Below are 26,493 nucleotides of genomic sequence, written 5' to 3'. Positions count from 1 at the left end.
AGTAAAGGGCTCCTCTCCCTGATGGACTGACCAGAGGAAAAAACCCCATTACCCTGCCCCCTGCCCCCTGCCCATGCTGTTGGTTTGGAAAGAGGGAGGGGGGTAAACAGAGAAACGTCTTCTTAAGAGGGAAGGGGTGAGAGCAGAGAAACTGTCTTAAGAGAGAATGAGCAGAGATAAACAGTATTTGTAGTAGAAGAATTGTGGGGATGAATAGATTTATGGACTTGCTCTATGGACTAAGAAAATACCCCACACCCTGCCCCCCTACCCCAGCTCTTGGTTGGAAGGAGGGAGGGGGTAAACAGAAAATGGGTTCTTAAGAGGGAGGGGGGTGAGTGAACAAATGGTGTCTGAAAAGCTTATTTTTAGCTCTCATTTATCCTCTGACTCTGTTAGGTTATTAAATCACTTTGCAACTTTAAGTTTGGAGCCTGTCTGCCCTTTGTCTCTGTGCATCCTCCTACCGGTGTCCTATCTCACTTAACTCATGAATTTAGTGTTTTTAACGGTTTGTTTCCTTTCCCCTCTCCTGCATGTCTGCAGCAGGAGAGAGCAGGGGCGCCTGGCATTTAGTCAGGGTCAAACCCCGACAACATGCCACATTGCTGTGTTCCAAAACATCAAATGCCAGTAAAGTCTGTGTGGCAGGACATCATTCGCCTCCCCATCTACAAAATGGCTGGTGCATAAGATAACTCAGCCTGGGCCAAAAGCCCAGCAAGGGGTTACCTCTTGGTGCCCAAGAGTTTGGAGCCTCCAACCCAGAATCCACATCTTGATATGGAGAGCAGATGTGGAAAGAGATGAAAACAATAAGTATGTTACCAAAAGACAAACTTTTACACTATAAAAAAGACACACCAAATATTACAGAGGCAGAAGTCTGCTACACACACTCTGGAAATGGCAAAGGCTTCTCCCCAGAGTCTGGACACAGGCTCTGCTGGTTACTTTCCTGGGAACTGAGTGAAAGGATTCTGAGGTATACTTCACCACCACATTGGCGTTGGTAAGATACATTGGTTCCTAAGTTATATTATTTCTTGCTAGCTATAATAGCAGGTAACTTTTAGTGCACTGAATTCTCTCTACTAGTAGTTTCTTTTATTTTATTCCTGTGTAGTATGTAGTTTTGTCCCAAGTCTTATGTCTGTTATTTTCTGTGTCTTAATAAATGATAACTTATGTCATATTACACCTAATCAGCCATTATTAAAGAAGTTGCGAATAAGACCGGGTCTTAGAGTTGCTGGCCATCCCAACAAGAGCTACTGCCTGCTGCCCAAGGCCTAGCCAAAAGGCAGAGATTTATCTAAGCTCCTTTCTCCATTTGTAACAGTCTGCCCATGAATATTACTCACTGTAGGAGAATTAGTCTTGATGGTTGTACGGGAGGATGGTTCCAGTTGATTCTGATTCTAGGTGTGTGGGACCCTGTAGAGCCAGTGGATAGAGGCTGTTTAGTGTGTCTGTGTCTGGCTGCAGTGGTGCAATGCACACAGGTTGTGTTCTCTGACTGCTGAGCATTATCCACCCCCTATTCCATGCCATCCACCAGATGCCCAGAGTGAGTGTGGTTCAGAGAGTCTCAGAGGGAGCGCTAAACTGGGGAGTGCCATTCCTAAACCACAACAGTGGCTCACAGAGGGGCTCTCCTCTGTGAATTTGGTATGTTTGGCAAGTCAGCATTGTCTGCTTGGAATCAGACTCAACCTGCTACCGCAGGTAGTGAAGATTTGTTGTGTCCTTCCATGCTCTGTGTGTCCTTACTAGGATAGAAGAAATGTATCCCCCTGACAAGCTGTTCTCACTGTCAACAATACAGTTTATTTATGGGTTATTAATGCTCAGTGTCACAGTGGAAACTCATTTATGATTTGCCCGCCACAAACTGTCAAACAGTGAACTTGCATCCTGGAAGCCAGGAGGTTCAGTTACCTGCTTACAAACTGCAAAATGGACCAGCACCTAGGCCAGAGACAGGATGGTGCTTGTACAGATGGGACAAGTGCTGTAATGCCAGGGGGGATGCATGGCTGTGCAACTTCCTACAAACTGCCTGGGGAATATTTCTGCAAGGAAATATTTTCCATTATAGTCCAGTATCTTCACAGTAGTGCTGTGTTCCAGGATCATGTGAATTGTTTGAAAGTAGGATGGATATATTTAGACTGGCTCAAGAGAAAAAACTTGAGTTTGAGTTTGAGGAATAATGTAGTTTGTGTTATAGAATCATGTAGTTTGTGTTACAGAATCATGGAATGGTTTGGGATGGAAAGGACCTTAGAAACCATCCTGTCCCATCCCCTGTCATAAGCAAGGACACCTTCCACTAGATCAGGTTGCTCCAAGCCCTACCCAACCTGGCCTTGAACACTTCCAGGGATCCAGGGGCAGCCACAGCTTCTCTGGGCAACCTGTGCCAGGGCCTTATCACTCTCACAAGGAAGAATTCCCTCCCCATATCCCACTAACCCTGCCCTCTGGCAGTGGGAATCCATTCCTCCTTGTCCTGACACTCCAGGCCCTTGTCCCAAGTGCCTCTCCAGCTTTTCTGGAGCCCCTTTAAGCCCTGGCAGGGGCTCTAAGTTCTCTCTAGAGCCTTCTCTTTTCCAGGTGAACACCCTCAGCTCTCTTATGCCGGTTTTCATAGGAGTTCCCCCACCTGATAGCATTGCCCACAGCGACAAGGGCAAAGACTGGAAATGTAATGCTAAAGTAGGGGCTCACAGAGCAGGAATGTTACGTGCAGTGCTTCTTTTTTTGTCTCTGTCATTGCTGTAGTGGTGCATGACAGTGACAGTTTGCCACCTCTCTCTCTGGGAGAGATGGTTTGTGCTTGTGACACTTTGATCCCACAAATTGTAAATGCTGGTAACTCAGAGTCATGGATCTTTATTTCGACAGGCATCTTCATACAACCGAAATGATATATTAACAAAACTGAAAGGATGAACACAGCCTGTTTAGAAATCTCTAGTGCAGGAATAGATAAATTGACTATAATTGGCTGTGCACATTTAGGCGTGCAAAATATTAGGGAAAAAGCTATTGCAAAACAGATAGAATAGCCCCAGAGCCAGAGCTGGTCCTGATCATTGTTCTTCCTTCTTTAGGAAAGTGTTTATCCTTGCCAATATATGTGCTATCCTGGGTACATGTGACTAGACCCTTTCAAGGGCACTGGCTTAAATAAAAAGCAACAACAGAAAAGTGCCCCTTTTGACAGGCTTAATTTGCAATAAATTTGCAATTTGTCATTTGTATATAAAAGACTCGGACATAAAAACCTGCATGAGACTACTGCTTCTTTTTGTGTAGAATTTGAAGACTGGCATCTATTGCTCAAATGGTAAACTACAACTGAGCCATGGAGTTCTAGGCTTCAATTCCCTATGAAAAACTTGCATTACTTACTGTGTTTCTAAGAAAGCAATAGACAAAAAAGAAGTAAAAGAAGAAAGGATTAGATAAAGATAATTCTCCATGGTGTTTGTTAGAAGGGTCCTTTACAGGTGATACACAGAGTAAAGAGGTGGGGAGTCAATCCTTCACATTGCAGTAATCATAGTGATATTGGCCTTTGCTGTGTATTCAACACTAATTTTTGGTATCGAAAAAGCAGTGCAAATGCATGAAACCATCAAATAATCTGGATTGACGTTTACTATTAGAGGAAACATGGTTAAATTTATCCACCAAAATTTACCTAGGTGAGAATATAATAATATGTAATTTACATAGCATAGAACAAACATTATTTTTCTCCTTTTAGAAATGTATGATGTGAAGAATATTATTCCATTGTCTAAAATAGGCACCCTTGTTGCTGGAAGTGGTCCTGCCTGGCCCATGGAGAGTGCAGCAGCGTAAACCCTCAGGCAGTCCCCCCCTGCTGCGGGGGGAGGGCTGCCCAGGAGCTGAAACACGCAGGGAGAGCTCTCCGTAGCTGTGAGCTGTGGTGCTGGTCAGACTCGGTCCTTGCAGAAGTGTCGCAAGTTTAGAAAGGCAGCTATCTTGTTCCAGGTCTCCATGGTGTCTTTATTTAGGATAACAGGGGGAGAGGTTGGGGAACTGTGGAGGGGAGAGGGAAGATAAGGGAGGAAGAGAATTCCATTGAGACCAGAATGAAAGAAGCTCGTTCCGGGTCTCGCTGGAGTTTTTATCCCTGGGGCTGGGAGGCGGTCCTAACTCACATCATCCAGTCAGGAAGGGGTCAAGGGGGTGGGGTCAGGGGAGGGAAGAACGCATCACAACAGGAGAGCACAGGGCTCTGGGGAATTTCCTGTAGGTCTCACCAACAGCTCTCCCATCCTCTCTGCCAGGTTGTGCCCATTGCTCTGTTAGCACAGTGTGCAGGAAATGGGTAAATGTTGGCTACATCAGCAGGATTTTAAGAGATGATGAGGAAAATCACAATCAGTGGTATTTTGAAGTGAACAGCCTTCAAATAATATTTTAAAAATTATAAATGTGGGGCCTTGAGATGGAGGCAAAAGTTCCAGCTGATACAATTTTGAAGTATTTAAGCACAAATAGAATGGATGTGAACCGCTGTATAAGATTTGAAATATATTTTGCATTTGATTATTAACTGGATTAAATACAGTTCATCTCAATGTTCTGGGGTCAGCTGGTTTTTATTTGGCATTTAGGATGCAAAACATGGGTGGATTTTGCAATCAAACCTGTATTTCAGCCTTGTAATGGAACTCTTTTCTTTGCCCAGAAATATACCCATGCTAAATTGTTTCCATCCACATGACTGCAACATATTAAATATTAAAAAGGTAAATATTCTTTCTTTTCCTTGGGTATATTTAGAAACATTCATTATACAGATGAGAAATACACATTTGTAAAACTGGAGCTGTTTGGGATTTGGAATATCTAAACCCATGCAGTATTTTAATATTCACTGTTCATTTCCTTGCTTTTCAGAAAAAAAAAAAAACCAACTTTCTTTGCTCTTATACAAACATGAATAAAATTAAAAGATCTTCATTTCAGCATGAGGTTTGCTTGAACAAAAAGGCAATATTAGGTCTCGGAGTGATATATTTGCAGACATTAGGTGAAGACTTAACTTTCTATATGTTAGTGCACAAAGCCCAGAAGGAGAGCCAAGGCCAGTGAAAACCATCACTCAGTTTTGTTTACATCAGGTGATTTTTTTTTTTTTTTAATGTATATGCATCCCAGGGGAAAGATGAGAGATAATCTGCATGGGCAGAGAATCACTTCCTTCGGGCATGTAGTCCATAGGTTTTTGTAGCCCTATGAGACTGGCCAGGTTCAGTGGGAGCGGATACAAGTGAGCATTTCCGACTCTGGATGAACTCATGGGACAAAGCCAAAGCTTTGGTACCTGGCTGGATGGATGAATGGTGTGGTCTTACATTTGTGGATTGTTTCCTCTTCCTTCTTTTCCATAACAGGATGTTTGTTTAGAGAGGAAAATGGGATCTTTAATATGGGCATAATGAAAGAGTTTCATCTTTGGAAACAATGGTTGTTTCTTTTTCTGAGAATGTAGATGCTGTTCAAGCATACTGGATGAATGCTGTAAAACAATCAGTCCTTTTCCACTTTGTAAGACACAAAATTTAGACAGATCTTTGTGCTACTTTATTTGAAGATACAACCCCAGTCCATTTTTAATTATATCACACTCCCTGTTCTCCCACCTTAGTGGCTGCCCTGCTATTTTTGTATACAACTAAAGCATAGATAATGTTTAAAGGACGATGTAGCCATGAAAAAATAATCAGTGGTATTTTGGCTGAGCAGTGCTTAAGCTTTGACAGCCAGATGGAAACATTTGATTTGTAATCACAGGACAAATGCTGTGGCTGAACGTTTCTTGCCTGGAGAGAAAAGCCTGAATGTTCTCTGCTCTCTGAGCAGAGGTGGCAACTCATACTCATACGGTGCCTGACAAGAAGATGGAAATGTACCACTATATTCTGATATTGCAGTCTCTTGATTTGTCTTTGGCACCTCTAGAGTTACTTAATTTGGTATTGCAATTTCTGAATATGTATAAAGGGAGATAACTGAGTGATCAAATCACTGATGCAGAGTGTTGCAGTATGACCAGTGCCTAAGTCCATGAAGCTAGTGGAGTGTTTCCTGTGAGCTGTTATAATCTTTGCACTATACCTGTGGAGAACAGGGGGAGGCAAACCTTACGTGAGCAAAAAATCTAACTTTGTCACCCAACTCTTCCCCCTTCATATATTCCACTGGGGTCTCTCTCTAGCAGATTATGCTGAGGGATGAATGCATAACCAGCTCCAAGCATCTCCACCTTGTGCTGCTGGAGTGGGGTGATTTTGCACTCTGCCATCAGTCCTGCCCCTCTCACCCATGCGGCAAGTGCAGATATGCTTTGAGTGCATTAGTGAGCCAAAGAACTTGTTCCCCACTATATGATGGATTTAAGCCAAATGGAAGTTTATCCTTCTTGCTTATCAGTGTGTAGGAAATTGGGATTATGTTGCATAAAAAAAGTAAAAAGTAAGAAGCAGAATTTCTTTCATCTCTCTTCTGCCAGCAGAGAACATAGGCCAAATTTTGTTCCATTGGAGCTAAGGAACTCAGCTATACTGATTTTGGGGCAAGCAAGATGTGGTATGCTATATGCAGGTTGCAGCCTGAAACAAATGTGCATGAAAAGCCAATAATCTCATGTAGAGAACATAATTTTGCCCAAGTCTGTGGCATTTTAGTAATTATATTTTCATCATGTAAGTCTCAGTTTACACATATAAATGTGCGCACATTTAGAGTTTGATCTTGCTTGGAGCTTTGCCAGTAGGAACTCGGCACTGGTTTTGTGGCACTGCTAGAAGCCTACTTCAATCTATAAAGGAAGGTAACTGAATTAATGCACTGGAAATTGGTCTTAGGTAAAATATAACTGAAAGACATGTTTATATAAATTTAAAGAATATTAACATTAAAGTATTACTTCGTAAAGCAATTTAATTCAGTGGTCTGGAGACAATTGTATGTTAAACTAGTGTAATACCTGGGAAAACACAAGAACAATTGACTTACTCCAGATTTATGCTTGCCTAACTGAGAGCAAGATCAGGCTGAAAGGTAAAACTTCGTCCCACATTATTGTAACTTAGTGTCATTGCAGAAATATAAAAGCCTAATGTGAATACTGTGTAATCAGCAATTCAGAATACAAGATGGATAAAATAAGTTATTTCTAGAAGTCCTAGTTCAGAATTCCCTGGGGTTTGTGCACAGGAATGAATCACCAGTCTTACACTTTCAGTAACTTGTACTACTTTGTCTAGTCTTTCTCGTCAGGTCTTATTCAGGACTGTTATGATCACAGGATGTTGAATACATCTCGGTGAGCATCCCAGCCTAACTTCACCAGTAACACATTTTGATTTACATTTGCTTTTAGGACATTTTTACTTGAATTGTAAGAAAGTTGCCATGGCTGAAGGGTCTCTGTCTGTAGAGCAGCTGTAGCCCATGCAACCCACTGCTTATGAAACCACACACATGCCAGCAGACATAAAATGACAGTGTTCTTAGGAAGGAGTCACTTGCTGTGGGCAAGGGCATTGTGGCGTTGGCCCCTAGATCCAACCCCTTCATATCAAGGCTCCCGAGAAAAGGGACAGCCCTGTCCTGATGTGACTGTGATGCCTGCAATATGTTTCATTGACATCATGCCATTTGTCCATGACTTGGTTTTCAGAGAAGCATTAGAGGTCTTTTTTATTTTTAGCTTACAGTGCTAAACCTACTCCCAGAGAGGAGCAGGTGCAGCTAGATCTGGAAGCCATGCAGTTTTCCTGGCCTCTTCCTCCTCCTTCACCCAACAGTTGCTGTGCAAGATGAATCAGGAATAAAAATTAAATGTGGAATCTGTCTCATGATTCAGTTTTGGTTCAAATCCTATAACTACTGTTGTGGCTAAAATGAGGCAAATGCCACTTGCTGTGAGCTTCAGCTAATTATAAACACATGACAATCTCTTATTCCTGTTATCTCTAATACTCCAAAACCATTGGAAGATGTACAAACTGTCATTAAGCCTTTCTGCAAACATTTTAATGGTATCCATGGTCTCAAAGCATCTAGGGACAAAGCCAATGGATGGCTCTTTACTGGGGAGCTGGTCTTATAAAGGGCTCTTGCAGGATTCAGTACAAGTCACAGTAAGACAGCTCTTATGCAGTGCTGATCAAATAGTTGCTGAATGAAAAAAACTTCTATATAATAGACCGTCTTCATTTCAGAACATTCTGGAAACTGAAAAAAAGGAGCCAATAAAAGCCCCACTAGATCTAAATCCTTCTGGAGACAGCTTCATCTTCTATCTGCAAATATTGTGTGCCAGCGAGAAGGGAGATGGTTGGAAGTAGCCTTGTGTTTCACAGTCACTGATTTTTATTTTTATTGTTTTCTGATGACTCAAAGACAGTAATTTTGAAAGTATAGTGTAGACATTTAAGGGGAGGTACATTCTAAATAAAACTGAAAAATGAGAGAAATGCTTTCATGTGATGACTATGAAAGGGAAGGTGAAACTTGGGAGCTTTTGCAACTCATATAAGGCTGCAAACTCAGTCTTGCCATATGAAGAAAACTGACTATTTGATAAAAAGCTGTGAGTTGCTCAGAGAAGATAAAAAATTTAACCCTCACCAGACCAGTGGCAGTCTTCCAAGGTGCAGTCACTCAGCATCGGAGCTGATAGTGGGCAGTGGTTTGAATTTGTGAAGGTGGCAGCTAATCCAAAATACCCCTGGAACAGCCATAAGTAGGATGCTAGGTGAAGCTCAAAAGTTTTCAACCTAGAAGATAATTCCAAAGGTAAATGGATTAAAAAATGCTATTATCCTGCTGACATAATATTGGATGTTACTAAAGAGTCAGAGACAACAGTTTGGATGAAGATGATAAAAACCCCATGAGCTTGGAGGAATTCTTCATAGGAACAGGAGACAGTGGTGCAGTAGAAGATTAACAGGCTATTTTCTGTCCAAAAGTGAATGCTTTTCGTTGGCTGCTAGAGCACAAATCAGAGTATTACCAGGAAGAGTGATATTATACCTGTGAGAAAAATGAGAAGCAAGAGAAAGTCAACAGATGAGGTTCAAAGTTTTCAGCACTGAGCTTATCTCCACTGCATGGGTATTTTTATGAAAGACTTCAGAACGTAACATTTAGAAAAGGTGCACTATTGGATTTTAACTGGATGAGGGAATGGGGAACCCAAGATTTGGCTGGAGAATTACCAAAGCTGTATGTCTTACCCAAAATATTGTGGCTGTATTGCAATATGAGAAAACTGCTTGCACTTCTCCCTTTGCTTAGAAATGGTACTTCTTGTGATTTGACCCTGGCCAAATGCCAGGCAGCTACGACATCTGATCTCTCCACTCTCCCCTGCCACAGTTGGCAGAGGAGAGGAAAAAAAATAAACACAAACACAAAAAGGGCTCATGAGTTGAGATAAGGAACTGGGAGAAGATGCACTGAGGGCAAAGCAGGCTAAAGTGATTTTTTGCTAACCTAACTGTTAGATTTGCTTCCCTAACAGAGACAGAGGAAGATCATGAGAAGTAAAAAATAAGCCCTTAAGACACTGTTTCTGCACTCAGCCCCCTCTCTCCTTGCCACCAGTAGCAGAGGGGGACAGGGTGTGGGGATTTGGTCAGTTCATCACCAAGATCTTCCGCTGCTCAGGGAGAGGAGTCCTCTGCGTAGCCATGCGTCCCTCCCACAGGAGACAGTTCTCTGCAAACTTCTCCCCAAACTCCAGCATGGGTCCAAATCTCATGAGCAGCAACCCGCCCGAATCTGCTGTGAGTCCCTGGTCTACAGGGTGCAAGCCTCCGAGGACAGGCTGTTCCAGCTTGGGAGCAAGGTCTCTCTCTCCACTGGGACTCCCACTGGATCATAGCTTCCTCCAGGCATCCACCCGCTCTGGTGTGGGCACCTCCCCCCAGGCTGTGAGTGGATCTCGGCATCCCACATGGACCCCATGGGCTGCAGGGGGACAACCTGCTTCACCATGGGCCTCACCATGGCCGGCAGAGGATTATCGGCTCTGGCGCCAGGAGCACCTCCTCTGTCACCTTCTCCACTGACTTTGGTGTCTCCGTGTTGTTTTCCCTCACATGTTCTCACCTCCTTCTCCTCTTCTAGCTAAAAAGAAGTGTGTGCTTACATTGTTTTGATTTCTTCTTAAATATGGTATCACAGAGGCGTAACTAACATCTCTAATCGGCCCAGGCTTGGCCAGCAGCTTGCCCATCATCTTCAGAGCCATCAGAGATTGGCGCCGCTGGACACGGTGAAAACTTCCAGAACCTTCACACAGAACACACAGGAGCCATCTTTGTGCTCCTTGCCCCCCCTACTGCTGCCCCCGCTGGAAAAAAAAAAACCCACACAAAACCAAACTGGACCAAGCAAAACCAACACAGTACTGTATATGCAATTTGGTAGAAAAAATACTTGAGCTCACTTCTGGGAATGTAATACTTTTTACAATCTACATGTCCTAATTTAATAGTTAGTAGGTCTTCAAGTATGAGATCAATCTGTTGTAGGGCTTTGCTTGTTTATTCTTTTATTGTTTTGTTTTTTAAATATCTCTGGCACTAGCTTTTTGCAGCAGGGGTTGACAATCAAAAGATTTGCTAATTTCTCATTCACATTGCTGATAAGATGAATTTTGACATATTTATTTCTAGACATCACAAGGACTGCAACTTTTACTTATCTGCACCTTCATCTTCAAAATCTGTCTTAAAATTAAGGGGAATGAAGATAAACTTCATGATACAAAGTCAACATGAGAACATCTCTCTCAAGGACTGTCAGGAGAACCAATCTTCAGAGTCTTCTGGCAGATTAAAGGTCAGTTTTCTTTTGAAACAAAGCACTAGCTTAAAAGGGGAACAAGAGGGCTATAAAAATTTAGTGTAGGCAAGGGCAGAACAGTTCCTTTGCAAGGCCCATATAGCCACACATTTTTAATAAGAGAGCTTTCGGATGGGTCTTTTCATTTTAAGTTTCACATTTTAGAATTGGTCAGAAACCTAAACGAATGCACAGTTTAACATTCCTTGTCAAAGTCCTGATGGGAAATTTTGAAAATTGGAATGAGAAGTAACTACATCATAATCTAAAATCTGTTGGCAGAATGAGAGGTAATAGGGCATCACCCCTTTCAGCTGGCTCTGTGTTGGTATCAGGACTGGAATTACTAGTGTCAGAAAAAGTTGCCATGTTCTGCCAGTTGGCTGAATGCTGCTCAGTGTTTGCTAACAGAATAAAACTGGTGCCTAAGGGCAGTTTTAGTTTAGTTTTGGAACTGAGCCTGGGTGGGAGTATCTTGCACCCTTACCTGTATCTCGCAGCACATTTGCGGGGCTGGAATGAATGTGTGTTACACAATACACGTCCAGTGTGCAGAGCTGGGGAGCAGATGGGAGGCAGAGCAAAAAGTTCCTCCCCTCAGTGCAATGTGTGGTGGAGAGCAGAAGAGCCTGAGAAGTAGTGCAGGGGATGGGACACCGTTTGTGTGGCTAGTAAGCAGTCCAGGAATTGGCCTTATTACCAAGACTGTAACCTGATTCAGACTTGCTTTACAAAGTTTCATGCAGGTGGTGTGCCACCAAGAGTCCAGAGGGAAAAAGGGTTACACGAAACCAGCACGACCTCACCAGCCTGGATTTTTTTACTTTCAGAAAGCTGCATTCAGAGGTGGTGCTCAGGAATGAGAAAGTGAAACAGAAGAAAGGTCAATTATTGTTCGCTGATAAATGACAATTGAGATATGTTTTGCAACTAAATGTGAGAGCACCTGGAAGACTATAATCAGAATAGTCTGATTGTAGTGATTTTTTAAAAAAATGCTTTGGGTAGTTACATGTCATTTGAAAGAATTTGATGTTCCTTCCTTTCCTGGTTTGCTTTATCACAACACAGCCTGGTTATCACATGCCTTGTTCTCTCAAAAGTGTTATTATGGCCATAAATTACCATGTTGGAAGTTGAGAAATATTACTGTTGGGGGAGGAAGAATTAACTCCAGGACGAGTCTATCCCATTGTAAGTGTGGTGTGTGAGACAAAGTGAATCATCCACACTAATTATGTGTATCTCCCTCTTGGACTGCAGAAAGAACTGGATTGGTGGCTTAGGCTAGGATCAGAAGTTAGTGGCAGCTCTGCTGGGATGGAGTGAAGTCCTGTCTTGGTTTGAAAGACAGGTATCTGCCAAGAGATGTTGAACCCTCCCTTAGGACAGAGAATGTGATTTTTCCCTTCCCTCTGAATTATTTAATTTTGAAAAATCAAGGGCTTTCAGGCAAAGGTATGGGAAAAAAGGAATATCAGTTCTTTACTAGTATCTATAAACAAGCAATAACAATAATAGCAACCACAACTAGAATCAGAAACCAATAGCAGATTACTTGTGAGCTGCCGAGCTTTTTCTCATGTGGTGTAATCACAGTTGCAAGCAGCAGGGGCGCTGTTGAGCTCCCGGCCGGGCAGGGCAGGTGGGATGACTCCCGAGCGGCTGCAGGTGGCACTGTGGCGCAGGGTCAGGTCAGCCTCAGGCAGCTGGTAATGGTGGGCAGGCTGAAAAGCAGGCAGGGCAGCGAAGCAGCTCAGAGCAGAGAGAAAACAGGGCAGCAGGGGCAGGAGCTGGCTCTCTCCCGGCTAGCTAGCGAGGTAGCAAGGATTTCTGCAGTCACAGCAGACGCTGCGGTCTCGTGCGGCAGAGGGCGGGGGCAGGCAGCAGAGGCAGCCGGACTCTCATGGCAGCTGCTGCGAGACAACGCAGCCCAGGGAAATGTGCCCTTCCCAGTGGGAAAAAAAAAATGGCTGAATCAAAGCTCACCCAGCCAGAAGAAGAAAAACAGGGCACATTTGGATTTCCTCTGGTCGCAGCCGAAAAGCAAAGAGAGCAGCCTCTCCTCTCAGTGTCCGAACCATGAGAGAGTGTTCCCAGGGCCGGCTCTTCCCTTACCCTGCCCTGCCCAAGCATACCTTTTGTCTTTTACAAAAGACTTGATGGCTCTAAACATCCAACTATTTGTTGCTTAGTAACAGGAAAGGGAAGAAATTCTAAAGGTACTCAACCCCCGACAAGTCCGTATGGGCAAACTAAGGGTGTTTGTTGTGCTGCACCCAAAATGTTCTGCACTAGCAAGGAAAACCTGAATTTGGTCAGTTGACCAATGCAGGCAGAAAAGACTCATGGAAAATGCATGCTGTGGGTAGAGAAATTCTACCAGTAACTGTCACTTGGCAGACATTCCTGTTTTGCCTCTGCCACATTACCCAGTCCAGTGTTTTTTGGGGAGAGATTGATGTGGTTGTCATGCTGTGAATACCCAATGGGCTCCCAGTAAGGTGGTGAAAAACTGCTTGACAGGACAAAGGCTTTTGGTGTGGCGAACCGATTCAGAAGCAGATTGTGTCTCTGAGATTTCTGCTGCTTTTGCCTGCAGCTGTGGTCAGGTTTATTGGAATTTGCAGACTATTTGCTTTCTGTGTGATGCTTTTAAGTAAATTTGAAGGGTGCTTTTGATGAGAGGGCAGGTCCCTGCAGACCAATCTATTCTGGTTCCAGCCAGGACAGGGTTAATTTTTTGCAGTAGCCAGGAGGGGTATGGCCAGGACCTGAAGGTTATTCTCTACCACCTCATGTCATCGCCAGGGGCAGGGGAAAGAGAGTCTGTTCTGAGGAGAAGGGGCTCCTCCTTGTCGAGGAAACATGGTGCAGGGAGCAGTCAGGTGCTCTCTGTTGTCAGAGTCCATGTGATTTGTTTCCTTCTTGTACCCTCTATCATTACTATTGTTGCTGTTACTGCGTGTCTTTGTCATTGCTGTTTCCAGTAAATTGTTCAGTGATCTTTACCTTTTGTGCCTCCAGTTTCCCTCTCCAGCCACCACAGGGGATTGGGAGGGGAAAGCGGGGGGAGCCAGAGAGCTGTGAGAGGTTTAAAGAGTCTTGGTGGGAGACTGAATTGAGGAGTACCATTCCTAAAGCACAACATCCATCTGAACCAGTCAAGGCTCCCTGATATTTAAGTGGACAATGAATGCAGGAATGTGCAGCCTGTGTCTGGTGGAGCTATTGATGAAGAGATGTGGTTCCTTTTATTGAGATAACATCAGTATAATCTGGTCTGGGGCCTCTTCCTCCAGTGGCAAGCCATGAAAAACTGCTACTGAAATATATGGGTAAATTATTCTTTTTTCTCTCTCTTTGGTTAATTAAATATAGCATAATAGATTAAGAAAACTCACTTAATTTGCAAAAGATAAAAAGAAATTACCTAAATTACATGCTTTACCTTTTGGAGTTGCATCCACCAGTAGTGGTAGACTTAAATTCATAGGCCGCAATCAGCAATTATACAAGAGGAAAGACAGCTTTGTAGGCCTCTCCTTTATGTGTTACATTTGTAAAATTAATTTGTTGTCTTTTCCCCCCCGCATATTCTTTTTACAACCCACAAGAATGAAAGAAGCTGAAGGAACAACATCAACAAAAGAAAAATAAGGACACCTCTGTACAAATAGAAACAAAACTGATACATACGTAACAAGGAGACAAATATTTAAAAGATTAATTTTATAATAAGCTGAATCTTTTAGGGTAATTTTGCCATCACCAAAGCAACATCAATAAGCAACTGTACAGTAAGACACTGCAGATCTGTGATTAAAGAGGGAGATGTTTAACTTACAGACTTTGGAAAATGCTTCCGAATGGTTCTGGCTTATTCAGAGAACACCCAGCTGAGGGCTGTGCATGTAAGGGGCAAGAAGAGAGGTTTCTGAAAGCACAAAACTTAGAACTGGCACATAAAGACAAGATGAAATTACTAGCTATTCTGGCAGGACTCCTCCCTCGGATGCCAGGACTGTAATTTAAGTTGAATCAAAGAAAAGTGTACAATCTCCCACCTCCTGCCTTAGATTTTTTGCACATATTATGAGGGTAAAGGGAAGATGCCATAATTAAACGGCAAAAGAGCCTCTTGTTCTATCCCTGTCAGGAGGAAGAAGGAGTGCTGGAAAGATGTTGGTGTGTTTTTTATGAAAGTGAGGTAGGTGTGTTTGTATCAGAAATAAGCATGGAAATCTTTGCTGCCTGCTTTCAACTTCGAAGCTTTATCTAGCAGTGTTGGTCAAAGCCACAGAACAGCATATGAGAACCCTTAACCTTTAGTAAAGACATGGATCTCTACAGTAGGAGTTACCACATGCAGATCTTCACAGACACGCTTCATTCTCCCACGTTTCTTATTCTACAGTTTACAAATCAGTACCTTGTATAAAGCCAAGTCTTGGAGTTCATTTATAAACTAGGATATAATGTGACTGAAGTTGGTCTTTCTCTAGTGGCCTTTGGATGAGCTTCTTAATTTCTTAATTTCTTAATTCTTACTCTTTATTTATTTAGGACAGGTGAACTTTTACACACGTGTTAACACACATAATTATTTACCTGTAACTTCTGAATAAAACCTGGGGAGACTGTTAGTAGTATCATTAGTATGATGCAACAGTTAAGTGCTTTCTCTGATTCAGACTTGCTTTACAAAGTTTCATGCAGGTGGTGTGCCACCAAGAGTCCAGAGGGAAAAAGGGTTACACGAAACCAGCACGACCTCACCAGCCTGGATTTTTTTACTTTCAGAAAGCTGCATTCAGAGGTGGTGCTCAGGAATGAGAAAGTGAAACAGAAGAAAGGTCAATTATTGTTCGCTGATAAATTACAATTGACAATTCCAGTATCACAATAACCTTAATAACTTTGTGTTCCACTAAAACTTCAAAAATTTTTTTGCAAACAGTAGGAGCAGGCTGAAGTTCCTATGTTATCAGGAAGCAGCAAGGGGTGACCTGCTTTTGGGGAACATGGTTGTGTCAACTCACAGTGATTTTTCTGTCCTTAATTGTGGGTGAAGGAAAGTGAGAGGTTTAGAGCTAAGAAAAATGCAGCCTCTGTTCATATGTACATATTTGAGAGGGAGTTTGCTAAGCAGGAGGGCAAAGCTGAGTGCTGTAATCCTTGCACAAGAATGGTGCACACCTCTCATACAGGATCTGGCTTTCCTATCCATGGTTGACCTGCTTTGGCTTTTATTTCATGTCTTTCTGCTATTGAATTTACAAATTTGTCCCACTCAGTAATTGCCTGGTGATCTACACGCCAACAGCAGTCCCAGGAAAGTGATGAGTGTCCCTACCAAATACTCAGGCCTTCCCCAGAAGGCTGATGGAGAGGACTTCCATGGTGTTGCAGGTCTCATGAAAATCTCTGCACAAAGGGCTGAGGAGCTACAAAGAACTTAGTGTTAAAAGTTCTTAAAAGACATTGCAAAAGGCCAATCCATGTATTGACTCTAACCTTTTAGCACATAAACCAGAAGAAGAATTAACTGATTGTAACTGGGTGTAACCACTTTCATGAATTTGTGGCTTATTGATTATTTTGTCTTTAGTCCTGGTCCCTGAAAGATGGGATGGCAGTAGCATAGCAGGGGGATAGGCAACTTCTTCATGTTGGGGTGGCATAAGGTTTCTTGTGAGAAATAGGCTTGAAATCCTGTTCCAGAAAGAAGTGAAGGGACCAGATTTGTATAATCAATTTATCTGGCATTTAGGATTACTAGTTGTAGCTTGCATTGTGTAGCACATAAGAGCTCTGGGTGGAGACCAATGTGCTCATTGCTGTCACAGGTGGGGCAAAAAGCTGTTTTGTTGTTCTGGGGACTTGGAGTCCGAAGCAAGGAACAAGTAACTCAATGGAGAAAAGCAGAGAAAAGGGTGAAAAACTCTCAGTGCTGTTTACTGGGATCCTATGAGAATGGGTGGCAGAACATGGAGAGGGTTCAGTGCTGAAAGACAGGGCTTAGGTTAAAGCACTGATAGATTTGGTTACCTCAGGTCACAAACCCCACCCTCTTTGTGTGTGCAAACACTTCAGACAATGGAGGAAGAGAGGGAAATAGCAGAAGGGCCTGGCTGTATCACTGGGTGAGCTACAAGAGCAGAAAGAAAGGAAAGACAATTCATCAAGCAGCTGTGAGAGGGCTGTATGATCTCTTGGGGTTAGTTCTGGTGAGTCTGATAAAGTGTAAGTCCTCTCACTCCATATCCTTCAGCTGCAGGAAGGAAGAAGGAACGGCATTCTACTTTTCATCCTCCTTTTCCACTCTTTTTTTCCCGAGGAGGACTGTACATTGCCTCCTGAGTTGCCAGCCTCTGAAAAGGCTGTTTTAAAGACATTTGCTCATCTGCCCAGGGTCTCAAGGAGAACCTGAACTGCATCGCTGCACTGGCTGGTTTTTTCTGCCTACTGTGCCTTCTTTTATTTGTTTTTCAGTCAATGCAGACACCAATTATTCATTGTAGAAATGCCTTTTAACAATTGCAAGTTTCCAGAAATTACAAGGAAAACTACAGTATAATGAAGTACCATAAACCCAATGCTGATGCTGAAATAACTTTTGGCTTTCAACAGAGGAGACTCCCAAGACTTGATAGTGATGACCTTGTAGCACATTTTAATATGAGATTTCTAACAGTTTTAAGATTTTCCCAGCAAGTTTTATATTACACAACATTTCAGTTAATTGTGGAATACCATTAGAAGAGGAGGGAAGGATTTGTCTGACAAATGACAACATAAATAATGATTTAAGTGCTGTGCACTTGAATGCTAATTTTTTAATGGCTTGGAACATGACACATGATTAATTTAGAAGATTTTCATGTGATTGAAAAGGATGCAGAAATTAGCCCACAGCTGTTCCCAGTTTGGAAAGTACCTCCTGATTTTGCAAGAGGTGGTAGAATATTCATTTGAAAGGCATTTGTTCTTCATTGTGTCATCCTTAGCTTCAGTAAGTAAAGGCAGATCCACAAACAGGGATTGTGTCCTCCAGCAGTGTGTCAAGAGCAGCGCATGTCCCACTCCTGGGTGTGTGGGGATATGACATGAAGCTCTATCTCATCATGAGCTGGGTACACGAGCTGTGATAAGAGCGTCTGGTTACGAGAGTGCTTGCAGTGCTCATAGCTGTCCCCAGACCATCACCTCATGTGAGGCTTCCCAGCATCCCCAAGGATGTGCCTGAGCTGATCTCTGCTTCCAAGCAAGCCATGCCAAAACATCCCTGTCCTCTGCTCTGGAGTGGGAGATTGGAGCTCAAGGAGATGCCCATCAGCTTACCAGAGGATGGTGGTGTGCGGGGAGGGGAAGTCCTTCGTGAGGTCAAAGTGAGAGATGACGAAATAGCAGCATGTTTTTCCACCATCCAATTTGTAGCCCATTTCGGAGGCTGCCTATCTAGAGCAAAGCCAAAAAACCCCAGTTCTGCTGGAACTTGAAGTGGGCCCATCTATCAACTGGCCTCACAGGACATTTCAATGAAAGTAAATTGTGGCTGTAAAGCAGTAGACGTAACTGGCCAACTGATGTCTGAGATGGAACTGGAGCTCCTTACATCATTCAGAGCCCTTGGGGATGCCCTAATTTTGTATTTCTCGAGGTATTTGTGCATGGGTAGAAGTCAAGTTGAAAAGAGGCTTTATACTGTTGTGTTCCTACTCCTGCATAATATCCTGTAATTTCATAAATGGTGGTAACTTTAATGATATAACAAGAAATATAATTCTGGTTTCTACAGCAACCATGACCTTAAATATCCTGAATTATGTAAAATCTCAAATATAATGAAAGACTAATGCAACTTATTGCATGTAAATTATATTCAAAGTTGAAACATCTAGGAGAGAACTGCTTTCGAATGATTAGGATGGAATAACACACATGAGAAACCCCTCCTTAGCATCAGAATTTATGTTCATTCATGTTCAGATGGTTAAAAATAAAGTATATTTTGGACTTTGCAAGCCAATTTCCTTCTTGACTGAAAATAACAGGTGAATATAGTTTGTCAGTGTTGTTTACACTGTATAGAAGTTTCTGAACACACCTCCTGAGGCAGAATTATTCTGGTGCTCCCAGGAAAATTTGACACTACTTGTGATTTGGGAAGGTAACACTGCCAGCAAATTGCTGATGTCTCTTTGCTTTGTTCCTCTGAGGCCTTGCTTAATGTCTGAAGGTGCTGTGTTCTGATCAGCCAAAAAAATCCCCAGAGATGTTTGCCTTTGAGAGAAAGTAAATTTGTGTGATGCCAGTTTTAGCTCTCACAGAAGTTTGCTGCACTTTACTCTAAGCAATGGAAGGAAAGGAGTTTGGAAAAGGTGCCAGCACTGCTGTGAGCAAGGAGGCAGCTCAGAGTGAGGGGGGGCAACGCTTGGGCTGAGAAAACAGATGCTCCTAGAGCAGTTGGGAAAGTTGCCAAAGGGCTGGGAACCCCAAAGGGGCAGAAGCACCCAGCCTCCCTCCCCATCCAAACCGGACAAGAACAATCCTCCTTCCAGACAGCATGTCTTGGTTTGAAAGACAGGTGTCTGCTAAGGAAGGTGGAAACCTCCCTTGGAATAATGTGACCCTCCTTCCCTCCGAATTGTTATAACTTTGGAATCAAGGGCTTTTAGGCAAAGATATGGGAAAAGGAGTAACGGTTCTTTACTAGTATCTACAAGGAGGCAAACAAGCAAGAATAGCAGTAGCAATAACAAACAAAAACCAGAAAAACCCGGTGACAGATGTCTCTGGGTTGCCAAGAACGTTACTGTTTGGTGCAGCTACGTTCACCGCCAGCAGGGGCGCTGTTGAGCTCCCAGCCGGGCAGGGCAGGTGCGATGACTCCCGAGCAGCTGCAGGGGGCGCTGTGGTGCGAGGTCAGCTCTGTCTCACGCGGATAATGGCGGGTGGCTGGGTGGCAGGAAGGTGCGCAGCAGGGAGCTCAGAGCAGCGAGCTGGAGTGGCAGGGCTGGCTCACCCGGGCTAGACAGCAAAGGTGGCAGGAACTCCGCAGTTATGGAAGAATATGAAGTGCATTCTGACAGGCGGGGTGGGGGCAGCGACAACCAGGCTCCTCCACAGCAGCTGCAAACGCAGCTGGGGAGGTGCACGCTTTGGGCGGGGAAAAGGGTCGGAATCCCGTACCCTTTCCCACACAGAAGCTCACCCAGCAAGGAAGAGAAGGCAGTGCAGAGCTGGACTTTCTGCAGTCACAGCAAAAAGGAAAAGCAGCAACTTCACTCTTCCCCTTCCAGTGCCCAGTAAGCAAGTGAAGTTCCAGATGCCTCCTCCCCTCACCACACCTGGCCAGATCCTTTGTCTCTTACAAAAGAGGAAATGGTCCTTGAATACCTGATCGTTGTGGTTTCCTAGTAACAGAAATGGAGAAAATGCCACCACCCCTAACCTTCAACACAGCAGAAGTGTGAATTTTCAATATTTCTTTTGCATTGAAATTCTTCAAATCCATAGAGTGGGCCTGGGAGGATTTTTTTCTTTTCTTGCAATCACAGCTCTGTCTTAGGTACAGAAGGTGAGGCCAAATAGGTTTTTTCCCTTCAATTTGAAATGATTTTTTTTCCTGAAGTGGAGATCTGTTGTTTTGGTTTTATGTCAGTGTAACTGAGAGCAGGATTTGATTTTATGTCTCCAAACGAGTAGTTCTGTGCTTCGTATACCATTAGATCCATGGAAACAGGGAGGAGGTTCAAATACAGCACCAAATACTTAAACTTTTGATGAGGACTTGAATTATAAATCCTTATAAATCACTCATGATAATTACTGCATGTTAATAATGAATAGAAGATATGTATGGCTCTTTTATTTAGGGTACCTGTCCTTGTGGTTTGAACCTAAGAAGTTAAGAATGCAGTTTAGTTTCTGAGGTTGTATTTCCAGTTTCTAGCTTTAGGCAAGCAGTTCAGTAAAAAATATGCTGGAGAGTCAGTGAACTTTGAAACAAAAAAAACCCCAGAAACCCAACACACTAGGAGTAAGAAAAAAAGCCAAGCTAACAAGATGCTGGCAGAGATAATGATATTTGTCTAGCAGGAGGATTTAAAATATTCAGTACCCAATCTCGTGCCCTGTCATTCTCTGACTAAACTGTGATAAGTTTCAATGCTACTGAAAGACACATACATTAGTTTACCTTGAAAAATCTTTTTCCTCTTTTGTTCTAATGTGAGCAAAGCTGCCAAGTTGCCATAAACAGGGCTGGCTCTTGTGGCAAATTATCTACCTCAGTTTGCAGAGACAGTGAAAAAGCTGTGGCTGGCACAGGTTTTTCCCATGAGAAATTTTCTTGTGTTTTGTAAATAAAGATAAAGTTTGGATGTCATTGGAACAGTGTCCCAGTACTTGGACGGTGCAGGCCTGGCCAATCAGGCCTGGGGGAAGGCTTCTGACTGACCAATCTGGGTGACTTTTGAATACTCTATATATATGATAAAATCAAAACAATAAAGGTCATTCCTTCTTGGCACTGAGAACTGGTGCTTTCTTTACTCGGCTAGCTGCTCAACAGCGACATCAAGCTAATATCTTTTTCTTTTTACAGGCTACTTTTGTTGAAAAAGTAGAATTTATGTTTAACACTTTCACTGTTGATTTCTCTCCTTAGGATTATATAACCACCAGATGTCTCTAAAACCATATTCTTTCATAAACATTTTATAGTCTTTGAAGATGTTGAAAATCTGGGATTTATAGGACTATTACATCCATCTACCCAGGGATCAAAAACTCTATTACAATTACCCCAAGTGCAAAGTCAGAAAATTTATTTAGCTGAGCAGATAAGTTTGAGAATTTTCAAAAGTCCTCATTTAATCTATATACAGTAAAATCTAATATACTAGCCTCCTTTTGAGATACAGAATTAAAATCCCTGTAGGATACAATACTTTTATCAAAAATGTGAGTAAGAGAAGATTTATTCAGCAGGATAGCAATCCCATGAATCTGAATATGCCATATGGTATTTTATTTCCTTTTGCTTATTTGAAGTTCATTCACTTTCATACAAATAGATTTTTAAAAATTCATATAAAGAAATTCCCAGTGTAGCAGAATTTTCGATGAACTGGAGAAAATTGTGTTCTGAACTGGAGCCTTGTGTTCTGAAGGATTCCTATTGCAAATATGCAATCCTTGATATTCCTCTATTAAATCTTGAGGCTGGTAATTCAGTTAGATGGGATGGCAGCCAATATGTGAACTAGTAAATAGTCAGAGCAGGAATACACAAGCTGAAGACACTGCTTGGTACAATCTCGGACCAGCTGGTAGGAAGAGGCATATCCACTTGGTAAAGGTGAGCTTGAGCCTTGCAAATCCTGGCCTGCATCAAAAAAAGGTGTGACCAGCAGCTTGAGGGAAGTGGTTCTCTGTCTCTACTCTGGAGGCCCCACCTGGACTTCTGCATCCAGCTCTGGGGTCCTGGCACAGGAAGGATGTAGACCTGTTGGAGCAAGTCCAGAGGAGGCCATGGAGATACTCCAAGGGCTGGAGTCCCTCTGCTCTGGAGCTAGGCAGGGAAAGCTGGGGGTATTCCCCTGGAGAAGGCTCCAGGGAGAGCTCAGAGCTCAGTGCCTAAAGGGGCTCCAAAAAGCTAGAGAGGCACTTGGGACAAGGAAAGCAGTGATACGACAAGCTGGAAGGGCTTCCCATTGCCAGAGGGCAGAGTTGGATGGGATATTGGGAAGGCATTCTTCCTTGTGAGGCTGGTGAGGCCTGGTACAGGTTGCCCAGAAAAGGTATGTCTGCCCCGTCCCTGCAAGTGTCCAAGGCCAGGTTGGGTGGGACTGTGAGCAGCCTGGGATAGTGGAAGATGTCTGCCCGTGGCAGGGGGTGGAATGGGATGAGCTTTAAGGTCCCTTCTCAACCAAAGTGTTCTGTGATTTATGAAATTAAAACTATTGAGGAAGAAGGTGAAGCTCAAGGATCAAGAGCATGGGAGCTGGGAAGGGGAGCAGGTCTTTCCTGGAGACAGGGAATCCCTATACCTGGTGCTTCCTAAGGGGAAAGCCTTGGCATTATCTTTGCACTTGCACTTTTGCTTTCCCCATGCCTGGGAGCATTCGGAGCTGTAACCTAAGGTTAATTTCCATGTAGATCTTGAGTAGCTGACATAGCTGTTGGGTAGGAAGTTTTGTAAGGTGCTGTATGATGGGGCAGAGCCATCTGATCACTGTGACAGTGTCTTGGCTGCATCATTGAAGCGTCCAGGAAAGGCACCCAGTGCCTCTGAGATGTGGCAGCACTGCTGGTGCCTCTTGCATTTCCCTGGCGGTTGCATTGGTTCAGCTCTAGCTGACCACAAAACCAGACAGTCAAGCTCATCTGGATTTAACCACCCTCAGGAAAGAAACTTTATCTTTAAAGTGAATTTCAAGCATGACTGTCACGAGTGGAAACAGAGGGTATATAGATTTTACCGGTTGCCTAGGCCTATGGCAACTAGTGACCAAACCTATTCAGAGTGACCAGCACCCTAAAACCCAGTCTCACTCGTAAGTTCTTATAAAGACAGCCGATTTATGTCTAATGTAAAGTAGATTATGGTTTATTAGACACAGGTGAGAACAGAACAAAGAACTAGACAAATTTTACTACACAAAACATGAAAAGCTATTCATAGCTAAAACAAACATATATATATGTTGCCCAAAATAGGGAGATTAAAAACAATACAGCGCTAAAAATGAAAAGGTACCTATTAATATTATTGTAGCTAGCAAAGAAGAATACAATTCAGGAAACTGAATGCTTCTTACCAAATCCAATTTTTGGAGCTGGGGATGCACCAGATCCTCTCTCAATCCCTCGGGGAAGTAACCACAGAGCCTGCGTCCAAGCCCAGGGGAGAAAGACCTTTCTTCACGCTCCAATGTCCATGTAGAAAAGCTTCTACTTTTGCTGAGTTTTTCGTGGTGTTTTATAGGGAAAAGAGTGTGTATTTGCAGTCACTTGAAAATTATTCACATTCTCTCAGTGTCTCGCTCTGAGTTCCAGACGCCAGCATTGATAGTCAGGATTAAGCCATTGACTTAATCTGAGCCATTGATCTCGGCCAGCAGTCAGGGAGAGAGAGAAGGGGGGGGGGATGTTTGTCCTGCCGCAATGACCACACACAAAAACTCCCTCTGAACTGGCAGAGCTGCAGTAGTGGTTTGGTATTTCAAAGCTTTGGGAGCTTTTCTTCCTGTCCTCATGGACTTGTAGCTTCAAGTTCATTTAATGCAGGCTACTAAACAGCTGTTAGGTGATAACAGCTTTCATTGCCATCTTAAGCCAAAGTGGTTTCTGCTGTCATATAATATTTTATCTGCCTTGTACCCTGTGCAAATGGTAGGTAACTGCTTTGTACCTGAAAGGTAATTACTGAAGGAGAGCTACGGCCCTGGACGCAGAGCTTCACCTCTGGTAACTACAAGCAAGTGGTTTGCCAAGTTCAAACTTCCAGGTTCAGTTTCTTTGGTTTTGGGTTTTTTTTTGTGATCTAGTCTTAATAATTATGTTTATAACGTGAATGAGATGCTATCAACATTTACTTAGAGTAATATAAAAATGTGCATATCTTTTGGGAGTCCCAGGTTTGTATTAGCATTTGTGCAGTAAAAAAGACGTAAGTGAGACCTTATGTTCGGAAGAGTTTGTTGCTCTTGCCTACTATAATTCTTTAGTGTTCCCATTGTGTCCTGAGTTGTCTCTCATGTGTCCAGTTGACACCTGTAGAGGAGGAGGGAAGTGGTGGTGGTGGGTTTGAGGGATGGCTGTGCAGGATGGATGGCAGCATGTGTGTACCACTTAGTAGAGGCATGTAATTCCTGAACTTAATGTGCAGCCCTTCCATATATTGAGACTTCCTTTTCCACTTACCAAAAGGCTGAGGGGCATGCTTTTATCCCACAGCTATTGTTCAGAAACTTGTAGCAACTTAAAATCTTCTGGAACCTCTGTACCTTACCAAATTTGTCTGTAATTGCCCAATATGCTCAGGGATTCTTGGTGGAAAAGCAGTTTTAGGTTGCATGGTGTGAAAACAAGAGGGCTGGTCTGTGGCATTCTGTGCTTCACTTCTCTGCCCATTGGTTCAGGAGTGCTCTGTATGAAGCTGCAAAAAGCTGTTTCCCAACGTGTTAAACCCCAAGTTTCCTCGTGACCATGTCTCTTTGCTCTACTGACTGTGAAACAGGGCCTCATACAAAAGACCAGCTCAGCAAAATGTGTAGGCCTGGATTACCCGTGTGTCAAACACGTATTTATACCCTCAAGGTGACTGAGAGTTTATGAAGATGCTGAAGCATTTGCAAGAGCTGGGGCTATTCTGGTTAAATATAGAAAAGGAATATGGATTTTATCCAAACAAACTTTTTTTTGTAAAAAGCAATCAGAGCCTTTTATTATTTTAATAACTAATATCTTTATACTTGATGCTGATTTTCAAAAAAGAGTTTTTTACTGTCAGAGTCACTTCGCAACGACATTCATCATATTGTAACAGGCCCAGCACATGCAGTCAAGTTATCAATGGAGAATGAAGTTTGTGTCAACCAAATTCAACCCTCTAAAGATCAGGAAGGGGGTACGATCCAGCTGTCCAGTCTCTCCCATCATCCCATCCCATTAACAAAAATGCAATAGGTAGGAAAATTGTTTTCTTGGGACATTTAGATGCTCTACATTTTTGCATGTATGTAGAACACACATACAGATTATATTATTCCTTTTTCTTTCTTGCTTTGGAGGCATAGCCAGTATTACTGGCTACATTATGAAATGTTCACTGTCTCAAACTGGGCACAGGAGCCTTTTGCATGATTAGGCTGTTTATTGTCTTGTTCTGTAGCGAACACAATAGATTAATTAGCACAGTGACCTGTGTTTACGTGGTAAATACCCATGTATCGTATCAGGCAGAACCAGGTTAAGAGCGGCATGTGCAAATTTTGCAGCAGTAGAAATGATTTATCATGTTATTATCCATCTTTTGTCGGAATCATTAATGAGTTAATGTAGTATGTGAATCTAAGGCAAGGGGTGTAAAGAATGTGTGTGCTGATCAATAATTTGTGTCAGCTTGAAAAACGTTATTGAAATCAGTCATAATTATCTGTAGATAAAATCACTACTGATGGAGTAGTTCTCTTTAAATGGAAAAAAATGGAAATACTAGGAGAGGGTCAGATCAGTGAGCTATGAAATCATTCAGGAAAGGAAATGATGACAAGAAGAACTGATACTCATACAAAGAACGCTTTAGTGAAGAAAAGTGTGGGAACACTTTAGTGAAGAAAATCCCCATTTTCCTGAGGAATGAAGAGAAATTGAGGGAATAAATAATTATTTATTCCCAGGAAGCACCAGGCTCCTTGTATAACTGAGTATGTATGTTACTGCCCTCTGAGGCCACTGAAATGTGTGCTGCATTTTCACCATTCTGCATTATGAATATTTTTAATGGGAAGAGTTAATTTCAGTCAGAATACTTCATCTTTCAGATAAGTTGAAGTGCCATGATTGTGG

Source organism: Lichenostomus cassidix, chromosome 6, assembly GCF_008360975.1.
Source record: "Lichenostomus cassidix isolate B80296 chromosome 6, HeHo_3.0, whole genome shotgun sequence".
Lineage (NCBI taxonomy): Eukaryota > Metazoa > Chordata > Aves > Passeriformes > Meliphagidae > Lichenostomus > Lichenostomus cassidix.
Note: the sequence above shows the minus strand (reverse complement) of the source record.